Source organism: Xenopus laevis, chromosome 2S (genome assembly GCF_017654675.1).
Source record: "Xenopus laevis strain J_2021 chromosome 2S, Xenopus_laevis_v10.1, whole genome shotgun sequence".
In the NCBI taxonomy this organism is placed as follows: Eukaryota; Metazoa; Chordata; class Amphibia; order Anura; family Pipidae; genus Xenopus; species Xenopus laevis.
Window position 1 is genome coordinate 58,951,101 of NC_054374.1, and position 19,987 is coordinate 58,971,087.

At 42.9% G+C, this 19,987-nt stretch overlaps 1 protein-coding gene across 2 annotated transcripts in view; it reads right to left on the minus strand.

Annotated features, from left to right (window-relative positions):
* Positions 1-472, minus strand: part of pacsin1.S (protein kinase C and casein kinase substrate in neurons 1 S homeolog) — a 142,815-nt gene extending 142,343 nt beyond the window's left edge. Inside the window, exon 1 of one of the 2 annotated variants that reach the window (XM_041583183.1) lies at positions 206-472. The gene's annotated coding sequence lies outside the window, so the exon portion shown is untranslated. 2 annotated transcript variants of the gene reach the window in all.
* Between the last annotated feature and the right edge of the window lie 19,515 nt (positions 473-19,987).

Below are 19,987 nucleotides of genomic sequence, written 5' to 3' on the forward strand. Positions count from 1 at the left end.
TGATTAAACACAAATATATAAAGCTGTAAAGAAAGATGAAAGAGTAAGGTTAACATGGAAACTGCAAAATGTAAAAGGTAGAGGTCATAAATGTGTGTGTGTTTACAAGGTTTTAAGGAAGGGTAACATAGGAGCATCAGAGAAAACAGGTCAGTGTTTGTACGTCGAGCAGTGTTAACACAAGGATAGCAGAAGGGCTGCTTACCTGATTATACTGACAGAAGTGTTCACATGCAAAGCACAGCGATAATCCGAAATCTCCTACACAGTATTTCCTCTCTGTGTTTTACTGCCTTCTGCTTCTGTTTTTCTTTATTTTTCCTTGTATCTCTCTATTCAAACCCTATTATTATTTTATAGCACCCTTTTCTCTTTCCCTCCTTCTTTTTCACAGCAGTGAATGAAATAGTCCTGTCACCTCTGCAGGCAAAATGATCTCCCCACCTCCTCACCACTATTCCTTGCTCCTCCCTCCATCATCCTCTCCCCCTCCCAATGGTCACCAAGGCAACTGTGCATCTCAGAGCACCCATCTGTAACTAGAGGAGCTTATTCTGTTACATGCAACATGAAAAAAGTAACATTGTAAAAGGGGTGGAACTAGAAAGGGTGCATGCGATGGAATACCTAGGGAACTCAAAAGAGTCCTGGGCACAAAAAATATATTTTTCCTGATTAGAAGTTTTAAGATACTGCAATATAAAGTGGCCACTCTAGAGGATTTGGAGTTAAAAAATGTGGTGGTAGTAATATCAAGGGAGAAGCTCACATTAACAGCGATGTAAATATCGATGATACAACTGCATCTGGGGGATCCAATTGAAACATTTACAGTGGGGCCCTTATTATTTATCACTGAGTGTAAAATAATAGAATGCCTCTGCAAGTGACTAATGTTTAGAGCATAATCTATATTAAAAGGAAGACTTACAGGCTTGCTGCAGGCTAGCATGTGCCACTATATCTATGGTTTCTGTTTATAATGTTAACAAAATAATATATAACCCTTTACAAACAGTTTTTTGTAATACATGGTTTTCCAATCAAAGATATAGGGACAGTGCTCACGGAAGGGGAATCTAGGAAATTAGGTCAATTTAATTTAAATAAATGTCTCTCTAAAAACTGGATCTCATAAATTAAAGTGTTTTTCTAATAAACAGGATGTCAGACTTTTTATTTGCAGTTAAAAAAGGCTAGCAGATGTGGCAACTGAAGCCTCTAAGATTTGCCTCAGAGGGGAAAAGATTCCTTACATGGGTTTAAATACACATACAGGAGGTACAGACTTTCACTGAACACATCAACACAGTGGAACACAACATCAAGTTTACACGATGCAAGATAACACACTGGATTTTTTGGACTGTTTGGTAAGAGTCAGAGAGGATGGAAAGCTGGAAAAAGAGGTCTACAGGAAACCTACCCACACAGACCAGTACCTGCTGTTTGACTCCCACAATCCACTAGATCACAAACTGGGGGTCATCAAAACTCTACATCACAGAGCAGACAAGATCCTCACCAGCAAAGAGGCTAAGTTGAAAGAGATGGAACATGTCAGAGGGGCCCTGAAGACAGGTGGGTATCCAGATTGGGCGTTTGTGAAAAAGAAGCAATAACACCAAGACTACTGGTGACGGTGGAAAACAGGACAGGAGAAGGAACTGGGGTTCAGAGAAACTTAGGATTTTTAATAAACACCAAATCCCTATCTGCAGATGTAAATAACAAGATCAAAACCAGAAAACAATGCTTAGGCAGGAACTGTAACAATAAAGCAAGCTTGGACTTTTAAATTGTGAATTCGCAGGATAGCATTATGAATTAGATCACATGGCAAGACGTCATGCCTATTTTCAAAAAAGCTGGGGCACTGTGTAAAATGTAAATAAAGAGAATGGGAACATTTTCAAAACATTAACCCTTTCACTGCCAGGCGATTTGGCTTATTTGGTACTTTTATTGCCAGACTATTTATGAACATTTTGTACTCTTTCACTTTAAGGGCCTTTCCTGGGGAGGTTTTTTAGTTTACTCAGGTGTAAAAAAAGATAAGTGTCTAATAAAATGAAATAAAATCATGTCTCACATAGTACAATCACATATATCAGAAACATAATTTATTTTATATATGAGAACACAGCAGATTTGGAAAGTTATGTCTCCTGAATGTGCCAATACCAAATATATATAGTTTTATGGAGATTTCTCACTTGCATAGTTCAAAATCTCCAAGCAGTACACTACCAAATTTCAAAAGCACGGGGCCACAAAACGGCATACTTCTGATTTTAAGGCCAAACATTCCACTAACAATAGATTTACAGTAGAAAACTTTGCATTATTAGAAAGAGCAGATTCCGGCAAATCAAAAATAGGTAAATATAGCTATGTACTCCAAACTACCAAGCTGCAATTCTTTCCTAAAGTTATAATTTTTTATAGAAATTGGATTAGAAATTGGTGAATTTTTTGAAAAATTACCTCAAAGCTTCAGCATCTACAGCATCATATCTCCCACACATCATTAGGTACCAATGTAAAACACCCTAAATATGCTTGCCAGGAGTCCTCTGAACAGTTTGGTGTCCAATATGTATTGGTTTAACTAAGTATGTGGCATACAGGGGCCCCAAAATATAGACACCCCATTAAAGCTATCAGTTCTGTAATTCCAGATACTGCAAAATCAACACAGTTACATATATTTTGGTGGGGGGCAAAGGTAGGAAAAAGTACGTTCACCCCAGAAAACCATTTTGGTGACATTTCTAAAAATCACCTCAAAACTTCAACCCTGCAGCATCTTATTTCCCACGTACTATAAGGTATCATGTATGTATGTATGTATGTATATTTTTATTTGTATAGCGCTCCTTGAGGGCAAAGCACTGTACAGCAAAATAATTAATTAGAAGTAACAAACAAGGGGTCATTGAAATAAAAAGTAACAATAAGTGCATTATTAAAAATACAATTCACGTAAATATAAAATATAATTACAATATAGATTAAGTGCTCAGTGTCAAGGAGACAAAAGGCTGGAGGACCCTACCCCTTACAGTCTAAATGGGAGGGTAATATACAGACACAATTCGGATGGGTATTAAAGTGCTGTATGTTACAATTTGTTACACTGTCAGATAAGTGATCATGATAAATCACCCCAAATATGAAAGCCTAGGGACCTAAGCATGAGACAAATAGGGGCCCCAAAATAAAGACCCCCCCCCATAAGGATCTGTCATTTTAGGTACTGCAATATCAACACATTTACATGATTTGGGGGGGGGGGGGTAAAGGTAGAAAAAAGTGCGTTCATCCCAGAAAACCATATCTTTTCGTAGTACACATTCCCCCATATCCAAATTGGGTATGTATGTCTTTCTACTCCAAAGCACCAAGCCGCAAACCTTTCCTAAATCTGGGGATTTTGGTGACATTTCCAAAAATCACCTCAAAATTTCCATCCTGCAGCATCTTATTTCCCACATACTATTAGGTATCAAGATAAATCACCCCAAATATGAAAGCATGGGTTCCTCTAAACAGTTTTATGTCCAATATGTATAGGTTTACCTAAGCACGTGGCTATAGGGGCCCCAAAATGAAGACCCCCATATGGTCTGTCATTTTAGGTTCTACAAAATCAACACATTTACATAATTTTGGGGGGGGGGGCAAAGGTAGAAAAAAGTATGTTCACACCAGAAAATATATTCGGAAAGTACACATTCCCCCAAATCCAAATTGGCTATGCATGTCTTTCTACTCCAAAGTACCAAGCTGCAAACCTTTGCTAAATCTGGTGATTTTTGATGTTTCCAAAAATCACCTCAAAATGTTCACTCTGCAGCATTTTATGTCCCACATACTATTAGGTACTAAGATAAAACACCCCAAATATGAAAGCCTGGGGTCCGCTGAACAGTTTGATGCCAAATGTACATAGGTTTATCAAAGTACATGGCATGTAAAGACCCCAAAATATACCTTGTGCATACTTACTGTATTTGATGATTTACATTTACACTAATTTATAAATATTGCCAGTTTTATATGGGATAAAAGCTACAAAAAGTTATGGTGACCCCTAAAAACTATATATTTTTGAAAAGTACACATTCTGATGAATGCACAATAGGCAATTATGTCTTTGTACTCCAAACTACAATACTGCAAAGCTACACTAAATTCAGCAGTTTTTATGACATTTCTGAAAAACACCTTAAAATATTGCAATTACTAAGCAGGGGTGGGAATGGTAAAGTTGGGGTAAATGAAGGGTAAAGGTTTCACAAGTTGTGTGTATTTTTATGTTTGCAATAATGTTCATGGCTATCGTTTGAGTATACAATATCTACTCCTGAACCTCATTGTTAAAGGTATTACTTGAGTAAAATGGCTACTATTACAATCTGTTCGTGGAATGTTAGTGGACTGAACTCCAAATTCAAAAGGGCACAACTTTTTCAGCATATAAAAGCCTTTTCACCTGCGGTAATACTCCTACAAGAAACACATTTAGTTGGTCAGAACATTTTTGCCCTTAAAAAAGCATGGGTGGGAGGGGCGTGGCCAACGCTGAAAGGGAATGGTCGCATAGAGCTGAGCTCCGCTCTGCCATCGGCCCACTGACTGCTTCTTACTGCGTGACTATGGGGAAATTGCAAGGGAATAAGGCACATAAGGACGGTGGTAAGACCCCGAAAAACTCCGGGCACCATAAAGACATTCCGGCAATTTTTTACAAGAAAAGCCGTGAGGCGGCTCAAGCCAAGATGGCGCCCGCAATGGCTGAAGAACCCGATGACGCAGTGTCACAGGCGCCTGATTCCTCGGACGGGGACAGTGATGCGGACAGCTCAATAGATGTCCAAACTTACCTGAAAAGGTTGCCTTCCAAAAGAGATATTAAAGAGATGCTCCACACGATGACTGACGAGATCCGCACCGAGCTTCATGGTATCCGCCAGGAACTGGAGAGCGTGGGAGTCAGGACTGACTCGCTAGAAAGGAGCCAAACGAAACTGGTGAGCAATCACAAACTACACCGAGCAGTCCTATTCAAACAGGCAAAAGAAATTGAGGATTTGCATAGACAAGTGGAAGATTTACAAAATCGGAGTCGGAGGAACAATATTAGGGTAAGAGGTGTGCCTGAATCTGTACAGAAAGAAGCTATATTACCCACTCTCCTCCAGATTTTTAATGGCATTCTAGAGCGTGAGGCCCACATAGCAATCCCTATTGATAGAGCGCACAGAGTGTACAAACCGAGGAACGCTCCACCTGAGGCGCCTAGAGACATACTGTGCTGTATAAATGACTTTCTGATTAAAGAAGAAATAATGCTGAAGGCGCGGAAGATCAAGAATCTCACTTTTGAGGATTCTTCCATTATACTATTACAGGACTTGTCCCTGACGACGCTTATTAAGAGAAAGCAACTTAAGCCTCTAACAGACCAACTAAAGGCGAAGGGGATACAGTTCAGATGGGGCTACCCTTTTAGCCTGACTGCCAACAATGACGGAAATCAAGTGACTCTGCGCATTCCGGCTGACTTAAAAGATTTCCTGCGGATTTTTCAACTGGATGATGTCGTCCTGGTCGGTTGGAACGATAAAGATAAAGGCCCCAAGGAGTCGTTCATGGAGATTGACGATGCCTGGCACGAAGTACCTTTGTCTCAAAGAACCCCGAAATCGTCGAGAAGCCGCTACACCAAAGAGACTTTACCCAATAAGAGGACACCGATTAAGGACTGGTCGGAGTCGTGAGTATACATTGCCTGGACTGTGATTCTTTACATTCACATGGACTATGTGTGATTGCGCACTTATTTCCCCCATTAAAGTTTATTAAAGTTTCTTATTGCACAGTCAGTGGGCCAATATGCAATGACTATTCTCCCTTAACACTTGCTAACCACCCCCCACAGTGGTATACCGCACCTGCGGGCGGTTCAGACCCATTAGCATTTGACTTAGTAGTAGCACATACTGGTTTGCTTACATTTCAATGTATGTTGTGTTATGCATGTTTTGGTTCTACCCTTTCCCCCCTTTCCCCAAGAAGCAGGTCATACAGAGCGTATTTTCAGTCGCCTTAACCAAAATTTATCATTATGGGACGTAATATTGCTTTGACACTATGGTCACAAAATGTCAACGGGCTGAATAATCCCAAGAAAAGAGCGCAGATATTTAACAATTGCAGAAAACATGATGCGAAAATTCTTTACTTGCAGGAAACCCACATTAAATCTGCCCATGTATCGGTACTGAGAAACAAATGGTATGACAAGGTGTTTTCTAGTACCCATCCGGAAACTAAGGTGAAGGGAACTTCGATCCTCATTCATAAAGATGTGCCGTTTACCCTTCTAGATTCAAAGATAGATGCAGAGGGCCATTTTGTTATGCTGAAAGCAAATATATACAATGTTACGATGACACTGTGCTCGGTGTATATCCCAACCAACAATCAACACGGCTTTATTAGGAAGGTGACCCAAATCCTAGCCGACTTTGCGGAGGGTATTCTCCTAGTAGGGGGCGATTTTAATGTGGCACTCAACCCGCTTATGGACTGCTCTTCCCGAAAATCAGCCATTACCTATAAAACGTTAAAGTCTATTAAGGGTCACCTCAACAAACTCAACCTAATTGACATTTGGCGGACCCATAATCCTAAAGAGAGAGACTATACTTTCTTCTCCAACTCGCATAATAGCTATACGAGGATAGACCACATGTTGATTAATCAAAAATGGTTACATATCGTCAAGAACATACAAATTGAACCGATATTGCTGTCTGATCATGCACCTTATCTAGCCACGGTGGAAATACCACATACTACGAAAGCAGACTTTGCGTGGCGGTTTAATGAACGGATTCTCTTAAATAAGAACACTAGAGACACTATAGGCGACCTGATTAATGACACTATACTGTATAATAATTTGCCAGGAACGAATCCATCTACGTTGTGGGAAACGCTCAAAGTAGTTACTAGAGGCAACCTCATAGCCTTAAGTTCCAGACTGAAAAAAGAACACAACTCTAAAACACAACTATTATTTCAGGAAATCAGAATGTTGGAAGAAAGGCATAAGGAATCTTTGGCAAAGCAAGTACAAACGGAATTGGAACTTAAGAGACTTCAATTGAAACATCTTCTAGATTCTTATACGGAACAGGCATATCTAAAATGCAAACGTGACTATTATGAATTTGGGAATAAATCCTCTAAAATCTTGGCTCAGTTAATTAAAGCACAAAAACATAGAACGTACATAGCCCAAATGAAAGACAAACAGCAGAAATTACATCGTAACTACCCAGATATAGCGAAATGTTTCCAGGAATTTTATCAGGAATTATACAATTTACCGCCAGCAACGTCGATACCCCATAAGCAACAGAAGATAGACAAATATCTACGACAATTACAGCTACCTACGCTGCCTGAGGAGCTGTTCAAGCAGCTAGAAACACCGATTACCATGGAGGAGCTCAATAAAGTGATCATGGCCCTACCCTCTAACAAGAGTCCGGGCCCAGATGGCTACAGTGCAGGATTCTATAAAGAGTTCCACAACCAACTTGCACCTATCCTTCACCATCATTTTAACTTTATATCTGCCCATAACCATTTTCATAAGCAAGCTCAGGAGGCTCAAATCACGGTTCTCCACAAAGCCAATAAAGATCCGGCGACGTGTGGCAGTTACAGGCCGATATCATTGATCAATCTGGACCAAAAGCTGTTTGCCAAAATAATAGCTAATAGGCTTCAGAATATTATCCCGTTGATGATTCATCCTGATCAAACGGGTTTTGTGAAAGGGAGAGAAGGAAAGGACAACTCGGTCAAAGTCATAGACTTGATTTCTTATGCTTCCAAGACGGCTACCCCTACGGTGCTGCTGACAACTGATGCGAGAAAGCATTCGACCGAGTTGACTGGAACTTCCTAGAGGCCACCTTGAGAGCATTTGGCTTCGGCCCCCTGACAATGGCTCGGATAATGGCTCTTTATAACGCACCGTACGCACGTATAAAGGTCAATGGCATTCTCTCCCCTCCTTTTGACATATCCAATGGAACACGACAGGGCTGCCCCTTGTCCCCAATTTTATTTGTTTTGGTGATGGAGACCTTGATAACCGCCATCCGACAAAATGTGAACATCTCTGGTCTTACTGTTGCCAAGCAAGAACATAAAGCGGCTGCATTTGCCGACGACTTGCTGCTGGTGGTCACGAATCCTGAAATATCGCTTCCAAATATAATACGGGAATTTACGGAATTTGGGTTGGTGTCCAATTTTAAGATCAATTATGCTAAATCTGAAGTGCTGAATGTCAATCTTCCTCCCGAAAGGGCAGAACGTATCCGTACATCGTTCCCATTCAAGTGGGCAGACCAAGCTATTAAATATTTAGGAATTAATCTACCCTGCTCAGTTGGGGAGGATATTTGAGCTGAACCACGTTCCACTACTCAAAGACATTTGTTCCATGTTGGATAGATGGCAATCCAAGCCTATTTCGTGGATGGGAAGAGTGAATGTCCTGAAGATGATGGTGATGCCCAAATTACTGTATTTATTCCAAATGGCACCGATTAAGCTGCCTAAATCTTTTTTCAGCAATGTCAGAAAGGCATTTTCAACTTTTATTTGGGCGGAAAAGCACTCGAGACTTAACTATAACATATTGACTAAGCAAAAGATAGATGGTGGTTTAGCCCTCCCTTGCCCGGAACAATATTATTTCGCTACTCACCTGCACAGGATCTGGTTATGGAAGCAGGACAGCACTACTAAACTGTGGAAAGAAATTGAGAAGCATGAGATACAGGGTAGCTTGAACAATATTATGAATGTAAAATATACAGACTTACCTGATCAGACGAGGTCACATCCCACCATTGGGGCTTCATTGGAGGTTTGGAACCAATTAAGGGACGACAGAGGGATATCTCCATTTCCGTCTCCAGATTTAGAACTGCTAAACAATCCAGGTTTTCCGCCCAGCTGCGAAAAGGGATTGTTAGATAGATGGGCCAAGACTGGTGATGAGTCCACTAAATTATACCAATTTGTAGAATGTGGGGTTATCGTGCCCTTGAGCAGGGTTGAAGAACAATGGGGACGTCATCCTAGAAACCACTGGAACTACCTACAACTATCAAGCTATCTCCGTACTGCGGGATTACCACGGAAGATTAGACCCCCAACGGCCTGGGAAAAATTGTTACAGCAGCCCACCTTGAAACATCCTGTGTCCCAATTTTACAAAACACTGATTAAAGGGGAACAGGATGTGAAAACGTTGTTTATGAGACAATGGGAACAGGAACTGAATGTAGACCTCCCTTATACCACCTGGTCCAAGATCATGGCGAGAGCACATAGAGGGGCCAAATCGACGAGAGCACAAGAGTCACATTAATAAGCTTATTTGCAGATGGTATCGCACACCACTTACTTTACACAAAATGTATCATAATGTACCGGCGACTTGCTGGAGATGTGGAAAGGAGGAAGGCTCATTCAGCCATATTTGGTTCTATTGTGCAAGTATGAAACAGTACTGGAAACAAATTTTTGATACCATTGCAGAAGTGCGGTCCCTGAGACTCACGGAGAGCATAGAGATGGCATTGTTCAGCTATGACAAGCGGGAACAAAACGTGGTAAAGGATAAACTCACCATACATCTGCTCCAGGCAGCAAGAATGACAATCCCAAAATACTGGAAGAGTCAACAAGCGCCGGATAAAGCAGATTGGAGGAAAGAAATTGAATATATTAGGATGATGGAGGAGTTACTGGCAATCAAGAATGGGGCTACTAAGACCTACAGACAAACCTGGACGGACTGGATCCGATATGTAGAGGCTAATTAGCTTTTTCAGGGAGAACGAAATGGGGTCTTTAATGCTGGCCTTTAACGGAGATTTGGCTACTTGAAGTGGCTCTAGACCTGCTTCCCCCCCCCCCCAGCCCTCCTCTTTCCCATGTTATGTCCACTCCTCTACTTTCTGCTCCTTCTTCCCTCTTTCTTTGCCTTCCCCCCTATTCGAACCTTTGTTCAATGCTCAGTTGTCAGTTATCAATATGTATAAGCGAGAGACAACTATTGATATGTTCATTGATGTGAATTGCCAGTCGGCGACATGGAAGGAATATGTAATAATGCTCTGAACTGGATGTGGACAATTGTTCTTTGACTCTGGATGCCTTGTGCAAATCTTTGACCCCCTCCCCCCTTTTTCCTTTCTGTACCCCATGTTAAGATGAAAAGTAAAATAAAGACTTACAAAAAAAAAAAAAAGCATGGGTGGCTCATCATTATCATGCTACATTTTCCTCGTATGCTCGTGGGGTGGCAGTTTTAGTCAGGAAGCATGTTATGTTTGAACTGTTGAAAATTCACATAGATATGTATGACAAATAAATTATTATTCACTGTAAGTTGAATTCAGTCCCGCTGATATTGTCCAATGTATACCTATAGCAATTGCAAGAAACACCAACAAACAGTTAGTGGTCGAGGCCGCGGTCAATTTACACATAGCGGAATCTGATTTTGCGGATGACCCCACAGATAGCAATCATGGTCATCTATGCAAGGCGCAAAGGCCTTAGAACTAGCCAATACCTCTCTTGCAAGAAAGAAAATGCTGTACACCTCCCAAAAATAGTTTGACCAAGGGGAGACATGGGGGAAAACTTTGGCCTACCTATCCAGAATCACAGCACCCAACACGTTAATTCCCAGAATAAGGCTCGATACAGGAGACATAACTACATCCCCCAATGAAATTACTGCCTTTAGTAATTTCTATGCCAAACTGTACGAGTCACAAATAAATTGCCCACAAGAAAATATAAGCAGTTACCTAGAAGAACTTAATTGTCCTCAACTGGATCAGCAACAAAAAAATTATTTGGATAATCCCATCACAGCACAGGAAATAGCTAAAGCGCTCCAGTCTTTTCCCAGTAACAAAACTCCAGGCCCAGACGCGCTACCTGCTGAGTGGTACAAGCAAGTGGCATCAGACTTGATCCCAAATTATTTACATATGCTGAATGACAGTGTTGGAAAAGGTAGACTTCCACCCTCCCTATATTCGGCTCTTATAATACTAATTCATAAAACAGGCAAAAACCCGGATTTATTTGACTCTTATCGTCCGATCTCATTGATCAACACTGATGCAAAATTACTGGCCAAAGTGCTCGCCACAAGACTACTGAAAGTCATAACAACAATAATACATCCTGATAAGTCAGGTTTTATGCCAAATAAGTCCACTACCATCAATCTACGTAGGTTATATACAAATTGAACATGACAACACAGGTTGATAGTGTCTTTAGACTCCGCCAAAGCCTTTGACACCGTTGAATGGCCCTATCTATGGGAGACTCTCAAGGTCTTCGGTTTCGGACCTAAATTTATATCTTGGATACAACTGCTATATCCAGAACCCACTGCACAAGTCCGCATCAATTATAACATTTGTAAACCCTTCAAATTACATTGAGGCACTCGCCAGGGTTGCCCGCTTTCCCCCCTGCTATTCGCTGTAGCGATAGAACCCCTTGCAATAGCGATACGTAAGGTAAACACAATCCATGGTCTGTGCTACGAAACTAGTGAAGAGCGTATAGCTTTGTACGCGGACATTATACTCCTGTTTTTTGGCGGACCACGGCCCATCACTCCAAGCAGCTTTGGATATTATTCAAGACTTTGGTAGTTACTCTGGTCTAAAGATCAACTGGAACAAGTCCCTTATAATGCCAATTGACAGTATTCCCTCTCAGCAGCAAACAACAGATACCAACGTTAAATGGGCATCCGAAATAAAATATCTGAGAATCCACATATCCCCAAATATCCTAACAAATCCTCAGCCTGTCCGAGATGCCACCAACTATCAGCAAATTTCATTCATATCCTTTGGGAGTGCCCAAAAATTCTAAAGTTTTGGCGGAAAGTGGTGAGATGCCTCAGTGATGATCTAGACTTACCACAGGTGTTGTCCCCAGAAGCGTGCCTACTGGGTGCTGTAGCCAAACTAGTTCCCTACAACCACACCAGAATAATGTATAGAACCTTATTATTTTATGCAAGAAAAGTTATTATTATGCATTGGATCCAACCCAAACCCCCCACAATTAAACAGTGGATTAACCTGGTAAATTGTACGCTTCCATTAATAAAATTGACCTACGAAGCAAGAGGGCTTCCTGACAAATTTGAAAAGATTTGGGGTCAGTTGGGTGGATGTGTTTCCCATGTGTGTTTCCCATGTCAACAGATGAGTAAGGTTCCCAAGATTTTTGGATTGTGTACTGTCACGGTTCCACTGTTTGTAAACGGTTCAAAAATGATTCGCTATATGACCTTTTGTGTGATTGTTATATTGCACTGATTTGATGTATGGCCAAGTGTTAAATAAAAACTTTAAAAAAAAAATATTGCAATTACATGTCTTACTTTTTATATTTCCTCTCTTTTTCTTCTCTCACTGTCGATATGGTGCATAACAAGTGCAATGTTTCATTTGATGCTATATGTGGATTTAGCAGCTTAGTTAAATGGGTAATAACAAGTCATTATACAAGCAAATGCAATGCAGTATACAACTATTGTCTCATGGAATATTAGAGGCTTAAATTGTAAATTTAAAAGGGCCCTCCTCTTTGATTATATTAAGAAATATTGTCCCAATATACTCATGCTTCAAGAAACCCATCTCACAGGTCAGAAATGACACTGGGTGGCACATGCCTACCATGCACCCTTTTCAACTCATGCCAGAGGGGTCTCTGTAATTATTCGGAAGGGAACTACTGAGCATTCGCATGGATTTTTATGGCCAATATATAGTTATACATTGTAAGCTCAATAATCAACCAATGTCCCTAGCATATATTGCCCACCTTAAAATTGCTAGACCACATCTATAACATCCTTGCAATGCTACCGATCGCTCCCCTGTGTATCTTGGGCGATTTTAATGCCACCCTGGACCCCCAACAAGACAGATTGGGTGAATCTAGCAGCCACAATTATGGGTTGAACAAGTGGATAGAATCATTGGGTCTATTGGAATTATGGAGATGGAAACACCCAAGGCAACAACAATGTTCCTGTCGCTTAGCCAGCTATGGCTCACTATCACAAATAGATATGGCTCTGGCTTCTACAGATTTTGCTCAACTTGTGGCCTCAGAACACCTCCCCAGGGCCTTCTCAGATCACTCCCCATTGCGTGTATCACTGCTCTCTCCGCAAAGGGGCGACCGGGCGCCAGTGGAGGCTAAGCCCACTATGGGTGTGTCACCCACAGATCCGGGATAAAGAACAGGAGGAATATAACAACTACTGGTTGACTAATCAGGGAACTGCTCCCCCTGATGTCTTATGAGCAAAATGCTCTGGAGGTGGAGGAGTCACAGCAAGTCCTTGAGGAGTCAGAAAACAGATACAAATCTGCCCAGACAGAGAGAAATCAGACTATTCTTGCCCAAGCGCAAAGAGACTTTGAATTAGTGCAAACTAAATTGACTAGGAAAAGGCTCCTATACTCTAATCAATGAGTGTTTGACCAGGGCAATAAAGCTGGGAATCTTCTAGCAAGCTTAGCCAAAATTAGAGACACCCAAACTCTTATCCCTCGGATTATGGACATTGGGGGAAACCTTGTCACTAACCCCCGGACTATCTTAGACAACTTTGCCTCCTTCTACGAAACACTGTACAAGTCCAAGGCTGCATACAATACTGAGCAACTGAATTACTACATGAATAATATTGAGTTCCCTCACTTAACAGCGGATGAAACCACCTATCTCGACAGCCCCACTACAGAAGTGGAAGTGACAGAAGCAATTGCATCTCTAACAAAAGGTAAAACACCAGGCACAGCCTGGTATACATTGCATGGCAAAAACCTCACTCGACATCTACATGATACCTATGTTAGTGCCATCGAGACTGGCTCCCCTACTTCATCCGTTCTGATATATAAAGAAGGCAAGGACCCAAAACAATGTGACTCATATAGGCCGATCTCCTTGATTACTACAGACGCAAAAATATTTGCTAAGATTTTAGCAACAAGATTAATGAAAGTAATAACCTCTGTAATCCACCCTAACCAATCTGGATTTATGTCCGGTAAATCCACAGCAACAAATCTTAGAAGGGTCTACACTCACTTGCAAACCTCTCATGATAATGCAGGATCCAGGATTATGGTGACTCTGGACGCAACTAAGGTGTGAGGATTCGGGTCCGCGTTCTATCCGGCGCCGGCGCGTGACGCGGGACGCTGGCGACGGGCGCGGGCACGAAGGCGCCAGCGGCGGTCGCTGGCGCAAGGACGCGGGCGAAAATGCCTAAGACGGACGTGACGTCAGTACGGCGACGCCGGCAAAAAGACGCCAGTTGGCGCCAAACTAACAATATTTAAACCTGGTTCAGATGGAGATGCATTGCCTGGTTATTAGGTTGTTTAACTGAAACCCTAGCGTCTCTATACTCTTGAATTCCTGTTGTTGACCCTTGCCTGTTCCCGGACTACGATTTCTTCTGCCTGTCTCGACTCTTCGGCCTGTCTCATCGTTTACGAATCTCGCTGCCTGCCTTTTGACCTCGGACTTCCTGACTACGACTTTGCCTAATCCTTCTGTACTTCGCTGATCGTCTCATTGGCTACTCTCCACAACCCTGCTCCCTGTTCCACTCCAGGTGGGTAGCGGTTGTGTGAGGCGCTTGTGGGTTCACTATCTACGGCTCCAGCTCCTTCTACTACTGGATTATACTGGTAAGCTTGACAGTATAACCAGGTCCTAGGATGGATCCAGCTGAAGGAGCGTCTCCATTTGCCGTTTTAACCCAACAGCTGTCCTCACTTACACAAGCTGTTTGGGAGCTGCAAAGTGGCTACTCGCAGTTGCAAGAGCATATCAGAGCCCATCCGCCAGCTGTTCTTCCTCCCACGGCTGCTCCTCCTCCAGCTCCAACGGAGGTTCAGGTGATCACCTCGGAAATCTCCGAACCTAAAGTGGCCTTTCCGGAAAAGTTCGCTGGTGATCGTAAGGTGTTCCGGAACTTCAGGAGCAACTGTAAGCTGTTATTTTCACTTAAACCCCACACGTATCCCACTGAGCAAATCCGGGTTGGGGTTATCATTTCATTCCTCACGGGCGAACCACAGACCTGGGCTTTCCGTCTCATGGATCGTCAAAGTCCTGTACTGGCCACTGTTGATTCCTTTTTCGATGCAATGGCAGTTATCTTCGATGATCCACACAGAGCTACCACTGCTGAGGCCGCCCTGCGTGCTCTGAAGCAAGGGGACCGTCCAGCGGAAGATTATACGCTGGAATTCCAGCAATGGGCGGATGATACCGAATGGAACCCAGCAGCTTTAAAGAACCAGTACCGTTTTGGACTTTCGTCTGAGCTAAAAAATGAGTTAGCTCGTACTGGCATCCCTGATAGTCTGGAGGATCTCATCCTCATTTCAATCCAATTAGACCGGAGGCTCAGGGAACGCCGGGAAGAAGAAAAGGCTGAGAAAGCTGGTCTTTTCCCTCAGACTTGGTTGTTACCATCCGCTCCTCCTCCTGTCCGAATGCCCTCCACAAGTTCTCCAGTTGCTTCTTCATCCACCTTCAACGTAGCTCCAGAGCCTATGCAGATTGGTGCTATTAGGTCTGCATTAACACCAGAGGAGCGTATTAGACGTCGCAGACTTAACCTCTGCCTCTATTGCGGACAAGCTGGTCATCTGCTTCGGGGTTGTCCGATCGCCCAACGGGTAAGAGGATTTTTGAAAAGGACTTTTCTGGATGTCATGTTCCTGTGCCTCTCCTGACAGTTTCTTTATCTTTACAGTGGGGAGACAACAGGGTCGAACTCCAAGCAATTTTGGACTCTGGGGCAAGCGGGTGTTTCTTGGACAATAAAGTGGCACTACAATTCCAGATTCCGCTCCAGTCCAAGAAGAATCCTATAGCTCTTCGTGTGGCAGATGGTTCTCTGATTACTTCTGGCCCTGTGGTGCAAGAGACTATCTCTCTTTTCGTTTTGTTAAATAAAGGGCATGCTGAACTCATGAACTTTGACGTGGTTTGTTCTCCTTTATTCCCTGTCATCCTGGGATTACCTTGGTTGCAGAAACACAATCCGTCTATCAATTGGGCAACTGGTGAAGTAACTTTTCTTTCTAACTTTTGTCTGTCCCAATGCATCCTCCCTTCTAATGGTGTGTGTTCTTTATCCCCTGCCTCCGAGATCCAAGACCTTCTTCCTCAGGCATATTGGGAATTTACGGAATTTTCAATAAAAGAGGGGCCGACAGGTTGCCTCCTCATCGTATTTATGATTGTCCTATTAACCTTCTTCCAGGGGCTCAAATTCCTTTTGGACGAGTGTATCCGTTATCTGAGTCTGAACTTTCGGAGCTCCGTTCGTATTTGGATGAGAATCTGGCTAAGGGATTCATTAGGCAGTCTTCTTCTCCGGCAGGAGCTGGGATTTTCTTCGTTGAAAAAAAAGATCATTCCTTAAGGCCGTGTATTGACTACCGGGATCTGAACAAAATTACAGTCAAAAATCGCTATCCACTTCCTCTCATTCCAGAACTTTTCCAACGCTTGGCTGAGGCTAAGATTTTTTCTAAACTGGATCTTCGGGGTGCATATAACCTAGTCAGAATAAGGGAAGGTGATGAATGGAAGACGGCCTTTCGCACTAGTTACGGACATTTTGAATATTTGGTCATGCCTTTTGGTCTATGTAACGCTCCTGCAACATTTCAGCACTTCGTTAATGATGTCTTCAGGGACTTTCTTGATATTTTCGTCATTATATATTTGGATGACATCCTTATTTTTTCTAACTCGTTGGAGGAGCACAGGTTACATTTAAAGAAGGTCCTGACACGCCTGCGCACCCATCAGCTTTATGCTAAGATTGAAAAATGTGTGTTTGAACAAACATCTGTAGATTTTTTGGGTTTCTTCATTTCTCCCCAGGGAATCCAGATGGACTCCAGGAAGATCTCCTGGCCGATTCCATCATCTAAAAAAGCTGTTCAACGCTTCATTGGTTTTGCAAACTTTTACAGGAAATTTATAAAGAACTTTTCTCAAGTCATTCTTCCAATCACTGAGTTGACTCGTAATAATAAAAAGTTTTGTTGGTCACCTCAGGCTCAGGGGGCTTTTGAGAAACTGAAGACACTTTTCACTTCAGGCCCAATTCTTCACCGTCCAGATGTTTCCCTTCCTTTCACTTTAGAAGTTGACGCCTCAGAACTCACAGTGGGTGCTGTGTTGTCACAGAGAACTGGAATTCAAGACGATCTTCATCCTGTTGCTTTTTTTTCCCGTAAGTTGGCCAAAAGCGAGTGTAATTATGATGTAGCTGACCGCGAATTACTTGCTATCAAGCTAGCACTTGAAGAGTGGAGGTATCTTCTTGAAGGGTCTAAACATCCGATTCTCATCTTTACGGATCTGCCAAAAGGTTGAGACCTAGACAAGCAAGGTGGGCTTTATTCTTCATGCGATTTAATTTTCATCTCACATACCAACCTGGGTCAAAGAATGTTAAGGCAGATGCCTTATTTCGAATGTTCTCTCCTGAAGATGAAGTTCCTCTGGCTCCTGAGACGATTTTAAACTCTAATAATTTCCTCCTGTTGCAGTCTACTCTTGTGGATGGAATTAAAAATGCATCTTTAAACGTTTCTGAATCATCACTAGTCCCCTAGGAGGGTTTTCTTCTTCATCAAGGCAAGATTTTTGTTCCAGAACAAATGCGTTTAGAGGTCCTCAAGAATATTCATGATTCCAAGCTGGCGGGTCATCCAGGTGTCAAAAAGACTATTATTTTGGCCAAGAGATTATTTTGGTGGCCTGGGATGGCTAAAGACTGTTTCAAGTTTGTCTCATCGGATCAGGTTTGCACCAGATCCAAGGACTCTCACTCTAGACCTATTGGCCTTCTTCAACCACTGCCAGTGCCTTCTCGTCCATGGGGATCAGTTTCTTTAGACTTTATTTCTGAGTTACCTTTGTCATGTGACTGTTCCACCATTGCTGTTTTTGTTGACCGTTTAACCAAGATTTCTCAATTTAAGGCTTTACCAAGACTTCCTTCTGCCTCTGAGACTGCTGATACCTTCATTAAGGAAGTAGTAAGGCTTCATGGTCTTCCGGATGAGGTGGTGTCTGATCGGGGTCCGCAGTTCACGTCGCAGTTTTGGAAGTCCTTGTGTGGAGCACTCAAGATTTCGGTGTCCCTTTCCTCTGCTTTTCATCCACAGTCCAATGGTCAGACCGAGCGAACCAACCAGACCCTCGAGCAGTATTTAAGATGTTATTCTTCGTACCTCCAAGATGACTGGGTGAACCTTCTTCCTCTTGCGGAGTTCGATTATAATAATGCTCATCATTCCTCCATCAGACAGTCCCCTTTCTTCGCAAACTATGGTCTTCATCCAGTAACTTTTCCCTCTGCCATTGTTTCTGACATTTTAGTTCCTGCAGTTAAGGACCGATTAACTTTTTTGTCCAATAATTTTCAGAAACTCCAAGAGAACAGGAAGAAGGCTCAACAAAACTTTAAAGCATATGCTGACCGGGGACGGAGAGGTGACCCAGAATTCAAGGTGGGTGACTTGGTGTGGCTGTCAACTGTTAACCTCAAGCTTTCTTCTCCCAGTAGGAAGTTGGGTCAACGTTTCTTGGGTCCTTTTCCCATAATTCGTCAAATTAATCCTGTGGCTTTCCATCTTAAACTCTCGGCATCCTGGCATATTCATCCAGTGTTTCATACGGCACTTTTGAAACCGGCCTCAACGTTTCAATTTCCTGGGCGTACGGCTCCTCCTCCGCTTCCTGTCGTGGTTGATGGTCAAGAAGAATTTGAGGTTGAAGAGATCTTGGATTCCAGGTTGAGAGGCAAGCGTCTTCAATACCTGTTAAGGTGGAAAGGTTTTGGACCAGAAGAGAATTCGTGGGAACCAGTGTCTAACATTTACGCTCCGGAGTTGTTGGAGAAGTTCCATGGAACTTACCCTGGTAAGCCTTCTGGTTGTCGCGTCCTGAGGCCGCTCCTTGATGGGGGGCAATGTGAGGATTCGGGTCCGCGTTCTATCCGGCACAGGCGCTGGTGCGTTAATGCGCGCCGGCGCGTGACGCGGGACGCTGGCGACGGGCGCGGGCGCAAGGACGCGGGCGAAAACGCCTAAGACGGACATGACGTCAGTACGGCGACGTCGGCGAAAAGACGCCAGTTGGCGCCAAACTAACAATATTTAAACCTGGTTCAGATGGAGATGCATTGCCTGGTTATTAGGTTGTTTAACTGAAACCCTAGCGTCTCTATACTCTTGAATTCCTGTTGTTGACCCTTGCCTGTTCCAGGACTACGATTTCTTCTGCCTGTCTCGACTCTTCGGCCTGTCTCATCGTTTACGAATCTCGCTGCCTGCCTTTTGACCTCGGACTTCCTGACTACGACTTTGCCTAATCCTTCTGTACTTCGCTAATCGTCTCATTGGCTACTCTCCACAACCCTGCTCCCTGTTCCACTCCAGGTGGGTAGCGGTTGTGTGAGGCGCTTGTGGGTTCACTGTCTACGGCTCCAGCTCCTTCTACGACTGGATTATACTGGTAAGCTTGACATAAGGCGTTCGATTCAGTGGAATGGCCTTATCTTTGGGAAACGCTGAGACGCTTTGGTTTTGGCCAGCAATTCATTAGTACAACTATTGTATCAGAAACCCACAGCCCAGATAAAAATAGGAGGATCGCTTTCCTCGGCCTTCCCTCTGTCACGGGTAACCAGACAGGGATGCACCTTATCCCTACTCCTATTTGCTATAGCAATTGAACCTCTGGCTCTTCGCATAAAACAATCTGCAAATAT